The 22,819-nt window shown below is 41.1% G+C and overlaps 1 long non-coding RNA gene across 1 annotated transcript; it reads right to left on the bottom strand.

Moving 5' to 3' along the window:
• Window positions 1-5,237: 5,237 nt before the first annotated feature.
• Window positions 5,238-22,819, bottom strand: LOC139618198 (uncharacterized). Its single transcript, XR_011689701.1, has 3 exons — window positions 22,251-22,819; window positions 19,957-20,547; window positions 5,238-5,550 (listed from the first exon to the last, which is right to left on the bottom strand). It is a non-coding gene; the product is annotated as an uncharacterized lncRNA (long non-coding RNA).

The following is a 22,819-nucleotide window of genomic DNA, read 5'->3' as shown; positions in this document are numbered from 1 at the left end:
TTAAGCAGTGTAAGATGTGGGACAATGTGTGTTTATGTGTGTGTGTGTGTGTGTGTGTGTGTGTGTGTGTGTGTGTGTGTGTGTGTGTGTATATATATGTAAATTAAATTATTAATTTTTGTTTATAATTAAACTAAAATGAAAGAATATAGAAAAATGTAGCAACCAAAATTAAAAGCACTCACGATTCATCTTTGATTTTTTTTTTTTTTTTTTTTTTTTTTTGTTTGTTATATTTTGTTTTAATGAAAACCTGGGTCACAGTGACTGCAGATGTCATTCAGAGGCCAGGTCTCAGTGGCCGTGGTCAAATCCTGCTCATCTGTTACGTAACATACACTGACCTGGTTCACACTATTGTGCCACAACACACAATTATCCCACTGTACGCATACTGTGTGTGCAGTATGTGCATTAAAACAGTTACAGGAAAATCAGAAGCAAAGAAAATAATGATTTGATGATTAAAGATGAGCTTTCATGACTGCAGACAGGAGACAGAATAAGGGACAAACGGAAAGATTAACAGACAAACGGAGGAGCAAATGGGGGAGACGCAGTGAAAAAGCAGATGGTGAAAGTGACACAAAAAGACGAAGCAGTGAAAAGGAAGTCACACAGGATAAATAAAGCATGATATAAACAGAGTGAGAGGGAGGGAGGCAATCTGAACACACACAGAGGCAGAAAATTGAGGTGGCGGTCAGCCAAGGGTCATGTGAACAGAATTCAAAATCTGGTTATGAAAACCTCTGTTGCATTTTGATGTGGGTACAAAAAACACAAGAGTTTATTCCTCACAGCTAATTGCCATAAAACTGTTGCAGTATGGGAACTTTGGATTAAATAACTGAGCTCAAAACACCTGAGTGGTGTGTATGTGGTATGTCAGCTATACATTCCTAATTACAACCCCATTTGAAAACAGGCAATGAGAACAGTTTTGCTCAGTGTCCAAAACAATCCTGATCTTACACATGCCCAGTTGAGTTCAGCCATGCATATCTCCCATTAGCCCCCATTCTGCAGCCAGTGTTTCAGACAGAGTCTCACAGCCTTTGATCAGCCCCCTGTCAAATGCCAGACTGAATGCCAGGACTGCCCAGCTGCCCCTCCTCTCACCATGCTGCTCAATGGTCTCCTTGTTCAGAGCTACTGCCCTAGAAGTGAGGCTTCATGGAAGCAGCATTTAAACTTGTTCCTTTGTGCATGAAAACATGGATGGATGGATGGGTGGATGTGGAGGGGTGAGGGACTGTTGAAAGGTAACAGGCAAGCGAGCCAGTGGAAGAGAGGTCACTGGTGGATAGGTGCTTGTGAATAATCAGCGTGCATACAAACACTGCAGAGCACAAGCAGCAGCCACCGGAGATGGGACGAGAAACAGGAGAGGGGGGAGCAAGTGGAAAAATCATTATCTGAGCACTGAGGGCTGTTTCAGGTCAGGTTATTATTACTGGCAAAAACAACTGAAAAGGCAGTGTGAAGGAAAGTGGAAGTGTGTGATGAGCTTTTTTGTTTCTTTAGGGAGGTTTGTTTCGTGGTTAACTGGACTGCCACTAAGTGATTAGCATTTTATGAGTCAGTGCTATGTCTGCCACAGCTGACAAACAGGAGAAGGGAAGAGAAGCATCAGAATGGAGACGTATGAGTTTTCTGTTGCTTTTCAAATTGTGGAACAGCTTGGTATGTGAATGGGACAATGACAGGAGGGGGAAGAGGAGGAGGAGAGAGGACGAGGCAAACATGTGGAGGAGGGAAATTGTCTTAGTATCTGTGATGCTGATGATGCCAGATATCTCTATGCCTTTGGGAGTCAGTGGCGAACAGTACGCTGTTTCTATTCTTGCATATCTGCATCCTGTGTGCAAGCTGCTAGATCCTATCATTATCCTACGTGCGCGTGTGTGTGTGTGTGTGTGGGGTTGTGTATTCTGATCAGCAGGCTTACCTCTCACCCAGAAACAAGGAGTCTGTTTAATGATGCTTTATTGTAGAAATGCTGGAGAGGGATTTACAGGAAGTGCACATGCCCAGGCAAACACATACACACACTGAATCTTAAGGTTATAATTATGCAAAAGCTAAATGCTGTGCATCTCAGCATTTCAAGTAGAAACTTGGTAGGTTTGGTAGTTTTTTTTTTTTCTGACAGACATTGGAGGCTTCAGGCTTTCACAGCCTCAGGCTGGAATATAAGGAGCAATACAATGACAGAGTACCCTCAAGGACAATGGAGGACCAGGAAAAAAATGTGGCTGACCTCCTAGTTGACCACACAAAAACACAAGAGCAGATACAATCAATACAAAATGGAACTTGTAGCTAAAAATATGTGTGGCCAAGCAGCCACGAGGGGAAACATGAGCTCTGGAAATTAGAAAAGGGACAACAATAAAGGTAGCATTTAGTGATCTGACAGCACAATCTCACGTTACTGATGAACCAGAGCTCGATTTACACCTTGACATGCAGTACATGAACAAGCCTGATGCACCACTGAAATAGGAAACTCAAATTTCCTCGTAGTACTGTGTCAGATGAAACAGTATATAGACTGTGCCATTATCAATAAGCTGTCATTGAAGACTCATTTGGGAAGACTGTGAAATGTATGTCTATTTCTGTAACAAACATGCAGAGAGCAAAAGAGCCAAGATTAGAGTATTAGATTGAAAAACATATTAAAATCTACCCATTTCAATGTAATTGGAGCAGTAAATCTATCTCAGCCTTTCTAGGATTTAATAAAAAAGCTTCCTCATTTATGTGGCACCTTCTCTTGTATTTCACGTGCTGTATGCTGTCACATCTATCACTGAAATTGTCTCACTCCTCACTGCTGAAGAAAACAGTATAAGATTGGAGCAAGCTGATTCAATTTCGATCTTTTATTACACATTCCCCAATACATAGAATAATAACAGCTATTGATGTATATTGGACCAAAGATCCAAATATGTTTTCAGTACTTGGTATAACATGTCTCTTTGTTCTACTGATTATCTTACCAATATTGGATTGACAATACTGCTTCTCTTCTGTGATTTGCACATATAGCAGCCTAAATGATACATGCATGAATCAAAACACAGTTGTCAGTGACATTTTCTGGCATCTAATCATCTACAATAATAGTGTCTATTGTAAATTAAGATCTGCTCTCATGGCATAAATCAACACACTGACAAAGATTCTAGCACTATTTGAAATTTCTCTGGACTCATGCACTAGTGTCAGATACTGTTGGACGACTAACATGTCCCCTTAAGATTAAACCAGCTGCTAACTAACACTATTCTCCAGTCCTGCAAGTTTGAATTCGACTTTACTCAGTTACGCTGTTTTCCATCAGCGATTCTGCTCCCCACCTTGCTACAGCTCTTTCATTTCTTTGGTCCCTCCAGAGTAATGCCCTCAGCCCCCACAACTCATTCAGGATGCTGCAGCCAGTGTTACCCTCAAGTGTGCAGGATGGAGTGGACCCTCCTGCACTTCATCCTCAGGCTGCGTGATGCAGGCTCATCCCAGATTCTGAATGCTGGCGCACAGAGCTGTTAAGAGAGTCTCATTTCCATAAGGTCCCTCTGCTCCACAGTCCAACCTTATACTCCTGTCCCTGCTCTCAGCCACTTACTCCATCCTCCCTTGTGGGGATCTGGTGAGATGCAACTCCACATACATTTATCAATTTAAATTTCTGTTTGTTATTTCTGCAGCAAAAACTGATAACTTGATTTTTGTCCTATCATTCTAACGTTTGATTGATATGCTTTTTGTGCAAATAAACAAACAAACAAAAAAGATGATTACTTCCTTTGTGGAGGCAATTCAAATTAAAGAAAAACTTTAAAGTCAGTTGAATTAATTTTGTCAGCTGTCATATTTTGAAAGGGAAAAGAATACATTCAGAAAGAGCAGCTCGTGATCTATCATCATTATCAGTACACTAGTCTCTAGAGACGGTTTTCTGTTGCATACACAACACAACATTATCATAATCCAAATCAGCAGCACTATCAATGTATCGTACAGCATGAACATGTGTCATATAAGATGATTCACCACTTAATTTGTACAAATAATGTTCTTGTGTAAGTGACATGAGGTTTTGATAGTCATGGTTTCTATAGATACAGTGGTACTCTATGAGTGACACATTGTGCTCGAATGAAGGATTCGCCTTTTCATTCTGGTGAAAGGAAGAGACTGTCAATAACACTTAGGGTAGCCTCGGTATTACCTCATATTACCTTGTGAAGGGTCACATCAAACAAATCTTTTTCCATAGGGCTTTAGGGGTCCAGCTGAATGGTTGGGCTGAACATCACAGACACTCTCACAGCAACAGGCTCAAGGAGAAATAATTCATGCAGAGAGAAGAAAAATCTATTCATTCCTCATGTTTTTCATGAGAATAGCAGAGCTACATGTGAATATATTTCATGTGGATGATTTCAGGAGTGTAAAAACAACAGATTACATAAGGCTGTCTCTGAAAAACAACATCCAAATAGTGTTCGTTGCTTAAAAGAGACAGAAAATGTCAACCTACACACCCATCCAACAGCTGCTTTCAGCCAATTTAATTCATCTCTTTACATGCACGCAGACACACACACACACACACACACACACACACACACAGACACACTGTGCCACATGCCAAATGATAGAAATGCGAGCTGATGAAAGCCATGTTTGATGATGTTTAATACCAACACCCCAGTGTCCTACGCAGGAGGATACTTGAAGTCCAAATAATCTGCCCTGTACCATAATGGGTCCACTATGTCATTCATCCCAGAGATTATTTCATTTATCACCTCAGCCCAGCCAAATCACTTATTACATCACAGTCCACCAAGGACACACTAACGACCCCATTAAATAAGGATGAGAAATCCTGCAATGTGTTGCTGCTGCCTCCCCTGTGTGAGCCTGCAAAAGTGTTTGCATGTGCAACAAGACGGCTCCCACAGCAGCGCTTAATACCGACATTATTACACTTTTCTATCATCCTTTCCCTACAGAAAGTATCTCCTATTTACTTTGTTCCCACAGTGTACAACAGCAGTGTCAACAGCCTTTGCACTGAACAGTGATGATCCCCTGCTGGGGCACAATGTGCTGTGACAAGGTCTGCGTCAACACTATTGCTATTAAGTAAAAAAAAAAAAAAAAAAACACCCAAAAAAACCACCCACAGTAAGTGTATTAAAGAACAAAAGGGAAGCTGCACATGTCAACATTTATGAGCACAACAAATTAGTTATTTGCTCTTCAATGCTGTCATGGGCACAGAGATGCTCCAACATGGACAGTAGATGTGAGGGAAAATGCTGAGTCATTGTTGTCCTCCAGAAATTCTGAACATATAATCAATACCTTGGGGTACTTGAGGCATTAAACAGCACGCTGCAATTGGAGGCCATTTTCTTGCTTTGTTAAAGTGCCAACAAGGCACCTGAGGAGTGGCCTCAACTCCGATGCTGCCGCCGTGCCAGGGTTTCTCAAGCAGCCACTGCAATGCACTTCTTGTTTTGGTCACTGTGAAAGAGGAAAGGGACAGGGGGGGAAAAAAAAACTATTGGTGTTGCAGCAGTCTTTTGACAGGTCTATTTACTTACATTTACCAAGCTGTACACTTCGAATGCACTTTATTTTTAATTAGCACTGTGGCAAAACTGTTTTAATTTGTCTGCTATTCTGAAAAATTCACACATTACATTTGACTACCATGCCCTCATAACAAGCTGCCATTTGCCACACATTCACAAGAAGATTTAATCAGCACGTCTGGTTACATAAACCACAGAGATGTACTGAATAGTAAATGAGGCTGTGCTTGCACAAATGGCCAAAACTCCTTTCTTCTTTCCCTGTAACAAAGACAGGCATTCACCATCTTCAGTGACACTGGTTCTTTCACATAAATTCTGCTCATGTTTCCATTCTTCTACTTTGCATTGTAAAAAGACTAGGACTGTGCATGCAGGCAGTAGTACCAGATGTCTCAAATCAAATAGCTATATAACACACAAATACAATACCAATTTTATTGAGTTAAAACCCTGAGGTGCCATCACCGAACTCGTTTATAATGAAGTGTCATGCAGTTGAGCTTATTTTATTCTCCTCTTCCAGACATGCTGTAGCTCCAGGATTCAACATTATCCTTCAGTCATTTCTGACCTTCACTGTCAGCTGCATACAATCTTGCTATAGGGCAACATAAAGTACTGGCCTGACTACATACTATGCTAATAACAAGTCACTGAGCATGCCCCAACTTTGCCTTGGCTCCTTTGGGCGTTAGAGAGCTACTTTCAGTGCCAGAGTCATATGAACCCTCGGAGAGTCTAATATCTTACCCTTGTTATCTTCAAATAGTCAGTAATGACAGATAATAAAGAAGAGGAGGCATGTTAAAGAAACACTAAATTGACCTTATTCTTTGTAGTGCCAGATATCTCTGTGGTCTTATTCTAAGGTCACATTTATAACTGATGCTGGCACAAATCAAGGACACGTCTGTGTCTGTACTTGGAGGCATTTTAGGAAGTGACCCTCCACCACACATCCTGTCCACTGAAATATTCTCTGTGTGGAGGATTGAGCTAAAGCTCAGGCCTATGCTGTGTTTGGATAAGGAGAAAAAAGCCACTGGCCTCCCCATTCACACAATAGAGTCTTTGAAATCATGCAACACCTTAGACAGGGCGGGACCTGTTTTTATAACTGGAATTATGTAACTTCGATTTCCATCATCACAACCTGATTAGAAGCACTCTGAACTTCAGAGCTGTTTATATTAAGTTTGCATCTGAGAGAGTCAAACTAAACCTTTTGTCCTAAATAAATAATTGGATGGCACAAGTGTTCTCATTTCCATAAATTAAGGCACAAAGCTTTACGAGTTTGGCAAAGATTCCCCGGCACTCAGTTGAGAAATGTTGTGGTCCAATTAATGTTGGGCTACACACAGCACTGCCACTGGAAACTGTGAGGCTCAGGTCACAATACTTCTGATATCTGTCTAAAATCTTCTCTTATTTCTTGTATAGTCAGTCTGTCTGTCTCTGCTTTCTTTTTGACAGGCTAGACTACAGCCCACAGCTGCTCTTCTATATTTTCACTCAATGACTTCTTGTAACACTTGTATCCGGACACTTGACTGATTAATCAGAGGCTACAGTAACACATTTCACTTGGTCTAAAACTGTTGGCGATAATGTGGCTGAATTTCTCCACAAATTTTTTCCTTTGAATATGGAATGTGCAATTACCCTGTTCATTACACTGCTAACTCCAATGTTGGCTTGAGGAGCATGTAGCAGGTTATGGGCCTCCTCCACATACGCAGGCAGTCGCCAGACTACGATTAGGCGGGGGCTGTTCTGCCAAGAAGAACAACAGCATCAGTGGTTTCCGCAAATGTCCCAAATCAAGATATGTTTATGTGTGTGACAGAGCTATGTAGTGGCTGTAGTAATTATGATAGGACCATATTAAGTAGGAGGTAAGGTGACATTATTATAAAGCAACATAGTCAGCATCGAGAGGAGTGCTGTTTCCCAGCAGGCACCGCCAATTAATGTATCATCAGAAAGATGTTGGACTCTAAAGACAATCGGACGAATGTTGATTTTTAGTTGGTTATGAAAAGCAGGTTTACATCAAAACAAAGCAGCTACCTGCGAGGCTGAAAAATCAAGCCAATATGGAAGTGCCACAAACTGCAGTTCTTTGAATGACCACTTGAGGCTGGCTTCAAAAGCAATCCCTATAGACTACCATGTTAAAATGCTCAGCTACAGCAGAAGTGTTTACGGCCTGGTACAAAAAATTGTTTTGGTCTCCATAGCCAATTTCCTCCTTCATAAGAACTGTATGGGGGAGGTGGGAGTTTGGCTGAGTCAGGGACTGCCAAGATGACAACGGCAGAGCAGCCCACTCTGAGCTTCAAAACTGCTCTTCAGAAACCTATGAATGACGTCTATGGTCAAAACCCAGTGTTGGCTAATTGACATTATAGCATTTAGCAGACGTTTAGCAGGGGGGTTTTGCTCATGACTAGAATGTAGGTATTTTATATGTCAAATTGACGTTGGCATTAGACGTCTTGTCACTGTATTTTGGTACCCAACGTCAGTTTCCAAACAACAATCAATGTTGTCTTTTTTAAGCATGACCAAGGTCAGTCCCTAACCTTAGAGAAGTAGAAATTTCAACCCAAACCACAATCTTTCTCTCAATCTAATCAAGTTGTTTTTGGGTCTAAACCTGACCAAACCTTAATCTTCATTGATATATGTTCAAAAGGTAAAGGAATGACAAAAGGAGGACAAAAATAAAAATATTTTAAATATAAATCATGGTCTGTCTCATATATGGTTTGTCCATGCTACACTTAATTTTAGTCACAATACAAATCATGAACATCTGGCGTTGAAAGATATGATTGTGAAATTAAAGCATTCTGAGCGCCTTAAAGTATCGAGACTGTGAAAATCAATGTAAGCATGGCCAGCTTTGGAAATGTTTCTCTTTGTTTCTCCTTGCACCATAGGCATGTCCATTACCCTCAAGCTACTGAAGAGCAACACAGCTCCTCTCCTGCTCCCTCTTCTCCTTGTGTTCCTGTTTGTATCTGCTCCAGCAGAGTGTGTCTAAGTGCCATTGATTGATGTAATAGTTACTGTGTGAGGGTACTGACATTTTTGCTGAGGCAAGAAAGTGAAAAGAGGTAACTTTGTGGCTACATTAAAACAGATCTGAGTACTGCCTTGACTCAAATGTGCAGTTTCTATTTAGACTAATGATACTCCCTTAAAAAAAGAACTTGGTGTTGATGAAGTGTGATTGCATTGCTGGGAATTATGCAATCTCATGAAAGGGAGAAAAAAAACATAATTTGCAAAATGTATAGTGTGTAGATCGTATATTCTTAGTGTGTGCTCAGCAATCTCTGTTATTGCATGATTGGTAATGTCGCTGCTGTCACGCTTGCTCAGTGATTTACAGTTTCAGCATTAAGAGAGGTGTCAACAACAAAAACAAATGGTCCAGAAGTTAATGTGCTGGTGTGCACAACATATGAGCCATATTTTCAAGGACAAAGTGTTCTGCCTGCATTAAAACCCCTTTTAACGTGAGAATGTCTGTCAAAAAGTGAGCACAGTGGAAAAGTTCAGAGTTATAATTGAAACCCTAAAGCAGTGATAAGATTACACCAAAGGGTGCTGTGGGTTGCCATGACTCTTGATAAGGGATGTGAGTGAAGACAGGGCAAACTGATGTTGAAAGCAAATATAAAGATGGTTATTTCTAGATTTCAACACCTTCATTTGTGCATACTTGTGCAGTAGTTGGTCAGCCAGAGACACACAGAGATACACACCCACATCGTATTTGAGACTGCTGAGATCTCTCCTCGTCTTGGATCCAGCTGTAGTTCCTTTGGCAGACACAAAGGTTGAGGAGTGTTAATGTTTCACTCACTCTGCCAGTCTATCTGCCAAGTTCCTAAAAATGCACTGTAGGGCCTCCTGGAGAGAAAAAGTGCTTGTGCAAACACAACCCCTCTCTCTCTCTTTCCTTCCTGACATTTTCAATAACTGTCCCTCATGCATTGCAATATGTACTTTTGCTGCCTCATTTTCTCCTTCCCCTCTTTGCTGTGTCAACACAGCAAACACAAAACACACATCAGTTTAATTGAAACAGCTGAAGCCTAATTCAGCATCTACTTTCATACACTAATGCTGCTCCAGTCAAAAGCCAAAAGCACTTTTTATAGATTCAGGGAAGTTGTTTTTCGTAACGACCCCGTTTTTTTATTTTTTGTTTTTCCTGAGTCTAATGTCACACCATTTAACATGTGCAGTGACTGATGTGGTGAAACAGGGCCAAACTGATTTCCTCTCCGACCTAAGGCTGTTCTGTCAGCCCACCTGAGTCCAACCGAGCAATGCGAGACCCTCTAGGCCTGTTGCTGGGTAGAAGCACATCTCCACCCCTCGTTGTGATTGGTTGAAGCAGTCTTGATGGCTCCACCTCTTGGATAGTCGGTGTCCTCTCTGAGCACAGCTGTCTGTCACAAACAGGCGGCGGAAAACAACCCTAACAACTGCTCTGGGGCCAGGTATTTGTGATCTGTTGGCTGCTAAAGTTAGAGAAAGGAGGGTTAGGTAATCTGATCCAACATCTGTCAGTATATGACTCTACTCAACTAAATTTCAGACCTACCCAAATGTTTCAACAGCTAACTTTACTATGCCAAGGTAAGCAGTTTCCCCCGTCTCTCACTCCATCTCCGTGGAAGTTGACAGATCCGGTAACTATTTGCAGCCCTGAGGACAGACACTTATGTGTACCATCAGTGTAGCCAACTAGACAGACAATGTGACCCTCACAATAAAAGGCACTTGACAATGAGAGAGAGAACATGGTGCTGTTAGATGAGTTAATCATCCATGGCCTCTTAAATGTCGTTCAACATGTTTGTTTTTCTGTTCTCCCTCAGGCGTTAGATAGAGAGAGGAGGCAGTGTGGATGGGTGGTTAACTTTTACTCTCTACATACGCTCTTACCCCCAGCCGGATATGGAATACATTTATAAGATTGACAAAACAATGATGATAAATGATGTAGTGACACACACACACACACACACACACACACACACACACACACAAACAGTCAAATGGAAGTAAAATTCTGACGGTATTGTTAGGAGGATAAATTTTTATCCTTGGTCACTTGCCTTCCATTCCTGGTGGTTACATAAAAACAAATCCAGCAGAGTGAGCAATGCAACAGCAGCCACAAACCAAACTGGGTTCACCCTCAGCTGCTGAGGTACTGCAGATATACCGGTACAGAAATGAACAGAAGTGGATGGGAGCTTGAGGAGTCAAAAACAGTGATGACTTGGATAATATGGAATGTACAATATACAGACATTGTACAGAGCCAGGTTTCTCAATGTTTCCTATAAAATTTCATATTCCATACAGTGGCAGAAGAAGTATTCACTCTCTTAAAGTAAGAATTTGTAAGTTTAGATATTTCTGCATAGCCAACGTTAGCATTAAAAGCTGTTTACTTACTAGTCTTGCCAAGAGCTTCGCCATCGTTGTGTTTACAAGAAAAGAGGTTAGAATACGCTACAGTGACTCTGTATCGGAAAATGATGAGACAGTCCAACTAGGCTGGGGCTAACTGATTAGCATGCTAACTTCAGTACAAGAAAAGAAGTGATAGAAATAGAGGTAAAACAAATTGGTTTTTTTTCACCGCTGGAGACAGCTTTTGGTGAATAAACGAATGAAGTTTGATGTTGAATTTGGAACATTTCTTCTAGACTGGTTGGGCTAACGTTGGGTATGTAGCAATAGCAACATTTACAAATAGCTACTTTAAGTAAAAGTTGAAATGTCTGAAATTACTCCAGTACAATTAAAAGGCCTGCATTCAAATATATTGCCGTGTTACTATGTCAGTGTTGTGTTCAAAGCTTGTTTCTGTTATTATTAGTGGTTTCAAAAATACTATTAAAAACTGTGAAATAAATTTAAAAAAAAAAATTAAAATGTGATCCTGTGTTTATGTGGCTTTGATATTATGATAAGCTTTGATATTATGATAAACACCAGGCCTTTAAATCATAAGTTCTCCCATTACCCAGCATGCACAACAGGGCCCCAGCTCTGGCACAGCTAATTGGAATGCAGTCATTATTAATGGTATTAGTTACACCAGTGTTCGACAGCTCAAAAGATGTATTACTGGACAAAATCTGAGATGTGGGTGGTGATTCAGAGGTATGGAACCAGGCTATTTGCTCCCTTTCTACCCAACTGCTCTGATGTTCAGCATCAACAGTACAAGGCCGCTTGAACTGGGGTGCACCCGGGTGTGAGATTACATAATGTAATCCTCCCTCAAACTGCAGCTACTCCTGCTGTATGTACAGGACTTTCAGAGAGACTCATTTCTGTGAAAGAGGAGATGTTCCTGTAAATCTTGTCCTCTTCTCACCTTATACCATCTGCACTTCCATCACGATAACTGCAACCGCCCATCTCCCCTCAAATACTCTTTCTTTTATCCTAATCCCTCGTTCTCAATCTCTAATTAGTTGGCATGAGTATCCCAGCAATCTGTGCTGTATCATAGATGAAAATGGTTGCTGTATGTTGATGCTGTGCTGAATACTAATCTCTTAAAATCAGGGCACTGTTGATTCAAATGACTGATAATCACGTTACATCATGTGGTAAATGGATGCAACTCATTTTTCCCCTTCCATGGAAAAACCTCGTCTCACAAACAGAGATGTAATCAAATCGTTTTAGGTACAAATGCTTTATTAGTTGGCTAACCTCCTAATGCTATTTGCTTTTTCACATTTACTTTTCTGTCTGTATTTCCCTCCAGGATGAAAACAGTTTTGTTGCATTGTTGTTTACTTTGTTTTAAACATGCTGGCTCAGGTGGGCAGAGAACATGACTTTTGACTACATGTCTAGAAGAGAGAGAGAAGAGAAAAGAGAAGAGAAGGAGAAAAAGAGAAACACAAGAGAGAAAACACTGAATGAAAAGTGACAGTGGTTCTTTTGTTTGTCCTCAAGGAGCTTTTGTATCAGGAGGAAGACGCACAGACACAGGCCCTATATACTCTCCAGTATTCTTACAAAAGAAGGGCAGCTATTCATCTTCAACAGGTATGGTCTCAATTCTGATATAGTTGTTAAATGTATTTGTCTCATGTATTAGCAAATTGTTACAAAGGTCTGAAAAAACAGTGACATTGTGCATGTGAACTGTATCAGCCATAATAGGGCAACAGCTCTGTAAATAGTGAATCTGAAAATCAAACATTTGAAATGCTGGGAGGGATGCCTGATCTGTCAAACACACCGAGAGAGGCTTTTTGGAACAAATGTCACAAAGCATGAATAAAAAAAATATGAGTAATATATATGTATATATATATATTACTTGTATATATTACCATATTTTACACAGTGGCATGTGCACTGTTGAGTCTTTAAAATGGGGCTCAGACTCCTGAACAGCTGATTGTGCAAGGCATTAATTATTTTTTAATGATAAACAAATGTCAAACCTATAATATCACGTTTCTATTAAGAATTGTCACACACATAAATATGTTTATATCCATCCTGCCCTCAGGTAAATAACAGGAAGTGGCCCAGTTGGCAAAACAAGTCCATGTACATAAGTGGAAGCTGCTCCCTGCTGCTACATGTTCTGTCTGTTTCCAAAGGGCACTGCATCGCTCGGCCTGGCACTGGCATGGTCTTCCCTCTAAACTAACATACACACCCATACAGACATTTGCACACACTCTCTCTCTCTCTCTCTCACACACACACACACACACTCCCACACAGAAAGAGGCTGCCAAAGCCTGAAGCGAGGGTTGAAAGTACGAAAGAGGGAGGAGCTGAATCGCCAGGTTGTGTACAATTGGCAGCCTCTGGAACCGTGTTATCCACCTGCCTTCCTCACCTCCCTGCATGAGAACAGGGTAAATAAACTCCCCAGGAAGAGGACCTGTTATTCACACAAAGTGAACACTTTAAGCCATTATACTAAGTTGACCAAAGCAGCCACTGTAACCTAGAAGAGAGATTGAGCAAGAAAGGTTTAATGATGCAAACAGGAGTCGGTTTTGACAGATATTGCGTGTTTGTATTTGTGCGCTCAAGCTGTCTGACTGGCTATCTGATGTCCTTCCAGAGACATCCGCTGATCCCAAAAAAGAGGAGAGGAGGAGGGCAGGGGGAGGAGCAGGCAGGGGAGGTGGGCAGTGGAAAATTTTCCTGTAACATTGTCAGTAAGACAGAGGTAGGAGTCTGGACAAAACACTGTCATGTTTAATGTAAAAGCAATGCATTACATTGAAAAGTGTAATGCAGAGTAAAGCATTTGATCTCTGGATCACAGAGAGATAAAGCCAGCAGTCAGAATTAGCTATGACATCCCTCTCATGTTTTATTCATCATGGCGCATGCTGTTACTTTATAAGATGAGACAAGGGAGAGTGCTGACAAAGAAACTTTTTCATTACAGCGCTAACTATGAGAAACAGATGCCCTTTTTCTGTTAATGGTAGATAACGAAAGAATAAAAATTAAGAGTGAAAAAAGAGGACAAGCACAGGAAAAACATCAGGTGATCCACTGCAAGCAAGGTCAAAGATCTGGAAAAATCCACATCATTTTCCAGGGCAGCTCAGGGAAGGGTCACCGCTGTCTTATCACAGGTCAGAGCAGACTGCACCGCTGTGCCGTGACCGCAGGAGCACACTTTGGCTTCTCCTCTCTCTCTCTCTCTCTCTCTCGCTCCCTCCATTCAACCCCTCCTACCCACTCTGTGTCTGTTGCTTGACCACCTGGCATCAGGCAGCACGCTCCCCTTCCATCTGCTCTTATTCTCAAGCCGAGGAAACACTGAGGGACAGATGGGTGGATGAAGGGGTTGGAAAAATGGGAGAAGGAAAAGTAAACAGCCAGGTCAGCAATGAAAGCAGCTGACTATCTTTTATCAGCTTTAGATTAACAGAGAGCTGGAGCACTACACGATAGCACACGTGATAAAAATCAGCAATTATTAACTCCTGTTTTGTGCTGAGGAAAGGGAAAAATAATCATGTGAAGTCCTGCTTAAAAGGAAAGTCTGGCATCTGTATTTCAACAACACCTCTCTTTATGTCCAAATGAGACTGACCTGAATACCATTTAATCATTATTATTAGAGAAGTCCTATCTGCCGCGTACTTGAGAAATGTCAAGAGAACAGTCACAGCCCACCAACATATTGACTGCCTGTGGCTTTTCTTATTGATCCAGATTAAAGCACCTTTCCTATCGGACGTCCATCTGTCATTTTTTTACGATTCAATCTAAGGAAGTGGCTTTTCGTTTTAAAATGTCGAGGTCTTGACCGGAATGTTTGTGCCGTGCGGCTCGTGGCCCTGATAGAGTGTGCAGATGGGACTGCTTTGCTGTAATTGGAAATTAGATAGAAATTGATCATAAAGCAAGTGATCAATGTGTGTTTTTGTGCGTTTGTATTACGTTGTCAGGCATATGGTGCTTAATTGATGTTCGCTTGATGAATGGGTAATGGATGGTGGAGTACATGGGGCTGAAGTAACAACACATTTGAAGGGCACAACATGTACTGACAAGTGTTTACCATAATCACTCAGTGAATGTCAACACAGATCGCGTGTGTGTGTGTGTGTGTGTGTGTTGTGTGTCACCACCAGGCAGAATGAGAATTAGAGGGTTGCTGCCTGTCTCTGATGTCAGAGACACAACCTGGCAGTTTAATGTCTCAATTAATATGTGCAGCTCAAGTGATCTGTGCAGGAACACTGAGCTGGTTTGTTGCCCCTCACTTTCCTATCTCCCAGCAGCCATAGAGATGTAAATCAGCTGTAAGGTGTAAATACATACGCATGCTCTGAATGGACCGTCAGAGGTTCAATTTGCCGCGTTTGTGGTATGATCAAAAGATAACAAGATCCGTGGAGAAAAAGGGGCTTTCAAACTTTGTTTTTGCATAATGAATTCATTTAGAGCAGCCTGTTTGGCTTCTCCTATGCAGGTCCCTGTGGTAGCATAGCACTCTAATTGAGTGCAGAGGGAAGAGGCCAGGTCAGGCCATTTAAAGTAAAGCATAAGCTCACAGCTGAGGACTTTCATACACTGGCTACAATTCAGGCGAAGCTCATATTTTTCCATCAAAGTCTTGAAATCTGCATGCCACAGTCTCTTTGATATTTGCGAGGCTTAATACTGCGGAGCATCTTCAGTCAACTCTTCCCTTCATAGTCTTGCAGAGTCAGATGTGATTGTGCAGCTTTGGAACAAGAAGTTGTGTCAGGAGACAACTATAGTTATTGTCATGGTAATAAATGGTGGAGAAATTCATAGCTGACAAAGTTATATACAAAGGTTTAGTAATGTTTGGATAACTGATTCCTACTTTAAGCACCACCTTTATAAGCCACTGCAAAAAAAAAAAAAAAAAAAGAAAGAAAGAAACTTGATTTACATCTCTTTGTTTTAACGCTCATTTAGGCTTAAACCTAACAAACTTCTTCCATTTCACACTGTATATACTCTGTGTTGCATGGCAGGCCCTGCAAAGCTTAAGGCATTTGTGAATGTGTGCCAGTGTCTGTGTGTGTTATCTATGTTTTGTTTTATTGGTTTGCTTGTTTTAGTTTTGTGACATCTCTGGTGATATGTGGTCGTCGCTGCAGTGTTCTGGACAACACTTCCCAGTGATCACTTGGCAACAGTGTTACCACAGTGTTGTTTTGATACACGGGACTGACAGCAGCTCCCCAAACAAACAGCATGCACTGCTTTACTGAGACTGGAAAGGCCACAATAAATAATGGAAGCCAGTGAGAGCACTACAAAATAAAGTAAGATGCCTTTACTGTACAAATATTTCCTGCTAAGCAACATTATTACTACCTATTTGTTATGGTTACAGAGGCTAACACCAAATCTTACCAAAACAAATGATAACATTAGGTTAGTACAGTGCAGTAATTCTTAACCAGGGTTACTTGCACATCAGGGGGTAAATCTCCAGCTGCAAGGGGATATATTTGAAAACTTTACCGTAAAGTAAAACAGAAACTGTATCCCAGATGGCAAGATACATCTGGCCTATACTTGGGCCACATGCTTGTTCCATGGCCCAAATATGGCCCATTTACAGCATGATTGTCAGATGCTACTTCCACATTGGGACCAATTCTGGCGCACACAATGGCGCCCATATACTTCTACATCTACACAGACTCAGTCCATGGATTCAGGGTGCACACTGGGCAGGAAGTTTTATTTTTCTATCTGGGATACCTAAAACTGTTGAGTTAATTACCTAAAAGTAAACAGCTAACACCTGATGTAGAATGAAAACTAAACAGTTTAAATAATTAGCCAAAGCTATTGGAAAACAGTAAAAGTAGTGAACAGATGATAGTTATCTAACTAATGGACTATGGAAAACTAATGGAAAAAAAACAGCCGAAATAGAAAACTACATAATGGTTGAAACATCCAGCTCCTGCCAGAGGTGGTAGAAGAGGTGCAAATCAACCAACACTGACAGTTCAATTACATGAAAAAAATACTGTAACAGTGTCCACTTTTATATGATTAATATTGTTAAATAACACCCAGTTCATCATCCCTTCATAAGAGCATAGCTGGGACATAAAGCATGGTGCAGATAAAGGGTTTACCACAGCTCATCTGATTGAGCTGCAACCAAATGAGCTGGGAAGCACTTGCATAGAGCTTGACTACTCTTTTGCAGAACAGAAAAAGAGAACTATTAACTAATACTCAGATAGAATGACTATTTCATTCAACCTTAGCAAATTATCTGCTTTCTCAGCTGGATTAGGAGCATCAGAGGGGAACCAGCAGGGGACAGACCAAGTAGCCAAGAGGCTGTTGCTGGATTAAATACTTTTCATCATCCATCAAAGCTAACAACAACAGAAACCTGTTTTAGGTCATTTCACAGTCAGTAAGTGCCAGACAGTCAGTCTGATTGGATGCTGGACAAGTATTGGACTGTTTCCTGTCTCCCTTTCCTGAATAACCCTCAACACGATTGATCCAGGTGGTGACTCACGGTCGGTGGACACCGGAGACATGGCGGTGCTTTGGCACAGGGCACAGCGAACACAGCTGTTAAAGCATTAACATACAGGTGCTGGACCAGAGGCAAGTGATTTATATAAATTCACTGTGACCTTTGTGGAGCAAAAAAGTGACTGTTACTGTGACATATTACATTATCACCATCTGCTTAAATGTAGACACCCACATAATGAAGATTTGCATTTGACAAATGTGTTTTCTTTTTTCTTTTTTTAATTGTGACAGAAAAGAGTCTGAGCAAAAAGTGGGCAGAACATGGAAAACTAAAAGGCTTTGCAAGTCTTTCATATTACATTAACATTTCGTCGAAATTAGATTAAACTTGTTATTTTGTGTTACTTGCTGCATTCCTAGAGCCTGTGTCAGAAAATATCCTTGGACTTAGAAATTCATTGCCAACATAAGGGCTCAAAGTTACTTAAACATTTTTTCATAGATTAAATTATAATTCTATGCAGTATAAAATCATTAGGCTAAAGTCATTCTATGTTCAGTCCTTACATTTATACCATCTATTATATACAATAAACTCCAACAGGAACCTGTAGTAAATGCGAGTGATGAGCTGGCTGGAGGTGAACTGGTGGACACATATTACACTCCCTATGCTCTCTGCACTCTGATTTGTATTAGTGCCATAAAGCACAGGGCAAGGGCACTTTTTGACAGGGGTGGCATAAATCCCACAGTACAGAGCAGATGAAAAAAAAAATTAATAAATAAACACTGCTCACTCAAACACAATCCACGTGTACAGAAAGCAGGCTCCTTATTTGTTGGTTTTGCTGTTTTTGTCTTGAGCTACAACAGTGGCCAAAGATTCAGGCGCTTTTCAATCTGAATTGTATTTTTCAATACATATGGAGTGTATCCAAGTAGAGTCTGATGCCTGTTTCACAATTACACAAAGCCAACATGGTGACCTTCAAGGTATTGGGGCGTGTTCATCCAATCTTTCAGTCTCCCCTGAGACCATCATAAAGCACACACCGCTCTGACACCTTAGGGTGCAATGTGTAGGGGCAAGAGTTATGGTGATCTAAAGATGACTGACTGTACACTGAGCACAGTGTGTATGTTTATGTTGTGTTTCATGCAGGCTTCACCCCCAGACATTATCACAACTGCATGCACAGAAATATACTATTAATTTACATTCAGTTAAAATCATATGTTGCAGTAAATCACAATAAAGCAGTTAATATTGGACACAAAAATAATTAACTCAGTCCCTTTGCATCTACCTCTTTTATTACTATTATCGCTTAGCACATATCCACGTGCATTATTGCATGATAGAATACACTCTATTGAATGTGCTCCCTTCGAGTGAGAAACTGCTTGTGTATCTCTGGCTTTGGCCAGCAGTTAATGTGAGAAAAATCATTTCTCTAGTCAAGCATGTTGTTTGAAAGAGTGTAAGAGAGGGCCTACTTCCCCTGTCAAGATATCTTACAATATTTACCCTGAAAAGTCAGTCAAATTTGAATCCATTTTGCTGATGCTAGCACTGTGCTAAGTGTCACTCAGAATACATAAAACAATCTGTGTTTAGATTAGGAGTGACTGTCAGCAGAATGGTGAAGTCCTCTGTCAAAAATGACTGGCTTTGCTTGACATGTTGAGACTACAGCATTCCTATTTTTGTCTCTGTGTTAAAAGATAAACAAATGTCACCTTGTGTTGCTGTATGTCAATAATGTTTCTGGGCACCAAGCCACATACTGTACTCTAATTTCCCAAAGAAACATTTGAGGGAAGTATGCTGAATTAGTAAGTTTTGCTATTGATGCATGGCCAGTGTTAGCACTAACAGCTGTTTATTGTTTACTTTCAGTCTTGACAACAGCTTCAGCCACCACTGTGTTCACAAAACAAGAGGTTATAACACACCCTCTGAGCAGCTCTACTTCTTTAGAGCAGACTGGACGCTACAGTGACTCGGTATCGGAAAGTGACAGGCCAGGGATAACTGGTTAGCATACTAACTTCAGTAGAGGCAACATGAGGGTTGCTTTCCACCACTGGAGACAGCTCTTAGTGAGTAAAGGAATGAATTTTGCTGCTGTACTCACGTATCTTCTAGACTGGTAAGTAAGCAGTTGTTAATGCTAACGCTGGCTATGTAGCAAAAGCAAACACAGGGCACCTTTAAAAATTCCAAATTTTTCACCTTCAGTATTTCTTTACACCATTGTATTTCAGGTATGAAGTTACTCACAGGCTGAAAGGGTCAGGCTTATTTTGGATCAGTGCTGGCATAATCACAGCTGATGTGGACAGAATCAAGAGGGCAACTTGGTCGTGGCATTTACTGATGTGGCGGCCAGCCTCCCCTCTCATGTTTACCTTGTCAACACAGCACGCAACTGCCGACTATCTGCAGGAAAGAAAATAAGTACACAGTGCTGCAGAAGCAAATGTTCTTTATGGCGATTAATCAACAGGCATTTCACTGAAAATGTAAAATGTGTATAGTACTGTTTGGATGGATGGTTATGGCTTTGCAGCATTTTACATTTCATGCTTGTATGATGTTTTACAAATTTGCTCATGGCTGATAAAATTATCCTCACATTCCCACAAATTTTCCTGTAACCTCACACTGTCACTGCTACCGGTGAATAGTAAAAGCTGTCCTTAGAGTAAGCACAGCTGTGATAAAGAGAGGAAAGAAAGAACAAGAGAAAGTGTGTAGGCAAAGTGTGTCCCATTCTCTTCTGCATTCCTCAAGTTCACTTCCGTGAGGTGAGGATTGGCTTTTTTGAGAGCCGGGGCAGCATGCAGCTTTCCCTTAAAAGGTTTATAGCATCTGAAAAGGAAATGAGAAGCGTATGAAGAGAGACACAAAGGAAAAACAGGAAACAGTAACACAGATTTTGACATTAAGCTGAAAATAAAATGGAGGATACGTGAAAGGGGAATAGAGAAAGGTAAGATTGCTTGAGAAAGGAGAGAGTGAGAGAGAATTAGGAGAAGAGAGAATGGAAGATAGAAGCCAAGAGAAACAGAGAAAGAGAGAAATAAATAAGATGCAGCTGTCGGAGAGAAAACCACCACTCCTCCCAGCTGTTGATTATTTCACAAGCACCCTGGCACACTGCTAAACTGAGGAGCTTAGTTGGTCGTTAATAGCTCTGCTGACGCCCACGAGTGTGTAGTGACCCGTCACATTCACAGGTCAGACCTTCGGCCAACAACCAGCATCACCCTTACAAATTAACCAGTGAGTTCTTATTATGTGAGCAATAATGTTTCAGCGTGATCCACAATCTTCTACAGCAGAGCGGAAAAGTCATTTTAATTTCCTTTTTTTTTTTTTTTTTTTGCTCACCTGCATTGGCTGAATATGAATCATAGAAAGCAAATGAGTTAGTGGCAGAGCAGACTAAAACTAGCAGGAGAGCTACTTGTTTCCACCGTAAACTTGGCTTCTTTTTCTCCTCTTCTGCTGTTTTTTTCCCCATCCACTTTCTGTCATTTCAATTCAGGTCATTTCTCAGATCCATGCACAAGCTCACAAGAAGAAGCAGTATCCAGATTTTTGCCAAGAGGTGTCTCTCATTAATTCTTCAGCAACATTTCATGTTTCACAAAATCTGCTGGACATAAATTGATGATGCTCTGGGTGCCTAATATTGTGTAGGCTGAGTTGATATGCTGCAAAAAAATCACCTCTGATTTTAAAGAATTTCTGCAGGCTTTGAGAGACTGGTGCTCATTTCAGCTTCTCTATGACCTACTACACACCCGTACCCTTCATGAATTTTAACAGCCCCTTTACGTATCAGAAATATTGACAGGGAGAGTCAATACAGAATGAAAAATTTATGGACAGTGACTGGGTAGAAGGGTTGAGATGCAGTGCCTTAGTATCAGGTGCAGAATGACAGGATTCAATTAGAACCAACATGTTTCTCAAGTTGGGAGGTGATCATTGAAGGTCAGAGGCTGTTAGGATTTCTTCGATCCTGAAGGAACTGAGCACCACTGTGTAATGATTTTCTTACTGCAGGTATTGGTGGTTCATCAAGAGGGAGACTATTCACTTTATGGGACTTCAAGGATCATATTTTGTGCAGGTTTTAACTTGAAATGCAGCCTTTTTATTGCAGCAGCCAACCAGTCTCATGGCATGACCTTATACTGAGCACTATACTGTCATGAATATGAAATACTATATCTTAAACACAGCATATGCATTATTAATATACAGTGCTGCTGTGTTTCTAAATGCAGAGACACAGGAAACAATTTCAGCAAGGTAGTGTTGTTTATACTAATCCAATCAATGTTAAAGTGCTGTTCTTAGTCCACAGTGTGTCTCTGAGCTTTAGACTGTTCAGCCATTATATAAAGTTCTCTTTCTATAAGGTCACAAAAGGCTACTTGAGCAACTCTCTCTCCTTTCTTTTACCCATCTGCCTGGTACACACACTAAAATAACCTCCAATGCTCCTTATTCCTCTTGTATAAGCCTGAGCTAGCTTTGGAGGCAGAAAGTGTCAAGCTGACCTCAATCCCCTCCTAGTGTGGGTCACCGTCTTGCCCGGCAGAGCGGCTCTCTGGCTGTCACACGAAGCAGCAATCCGGCATATTCTTAGCCTTGCAGCTAGCTGGTTCCCATGGCCTGGGGTGATTAGCCTTGCTATTCATACCCAAGCAAAGCTACTCTCTCAAGCTCTCTGTCTCCTCAAGGATGTGACTGGTCAAATACTCTGGACTGCAAATCTACCTTAGCTAAGCGGCTGATTAGCACGCTTCTGTCAGACAAGTGTTTGTGTGTGAGTGAGAGTGTATCCCTTCGCATGTGCACAAACCATGTACAAGCTAATGAAAGTCAAGAGTCAGTGGCCGCACAACACACCGACGCAAAGAGCAAATAGAGCCAGCTGATAACCCGGTTCTGCAAACTTACATCACACTTTGACTTTCAGTTGCATCAGTGGGACTGCTCCACCTTCACAGTGATTGAGGTGTTTCGCTTCAGCTTCTGCCACCCACAGATCTGGCATTTAAATTTCAGATAGCCCCCCCTCCCACCCCACGTCATTGCCTGATACTTCACAGGAACCACGTCTGAG

The sequence above is a fragment of the Trachinotus anak genome, unplaced genomic scaffold (genome assembly GCF_046630095.1).
Source record: "Trachinotus anak isolate AG129_WGS33_773 ecotype Australia unplaced genomic scaffold, CSIRO_AGI_Tana_v1 ptg000003l, whole genome shotgun sequence".
Classification (NCBI taxonomy): Eukaryota; Metazoa; Chordata; class Actinopteri; order Carangiformes; family Carangidae; genus Trachinotus; species Trachinotus anak.
This window is presented reverse-complemented; position numbering and strand designations above follow the sequence as displayed.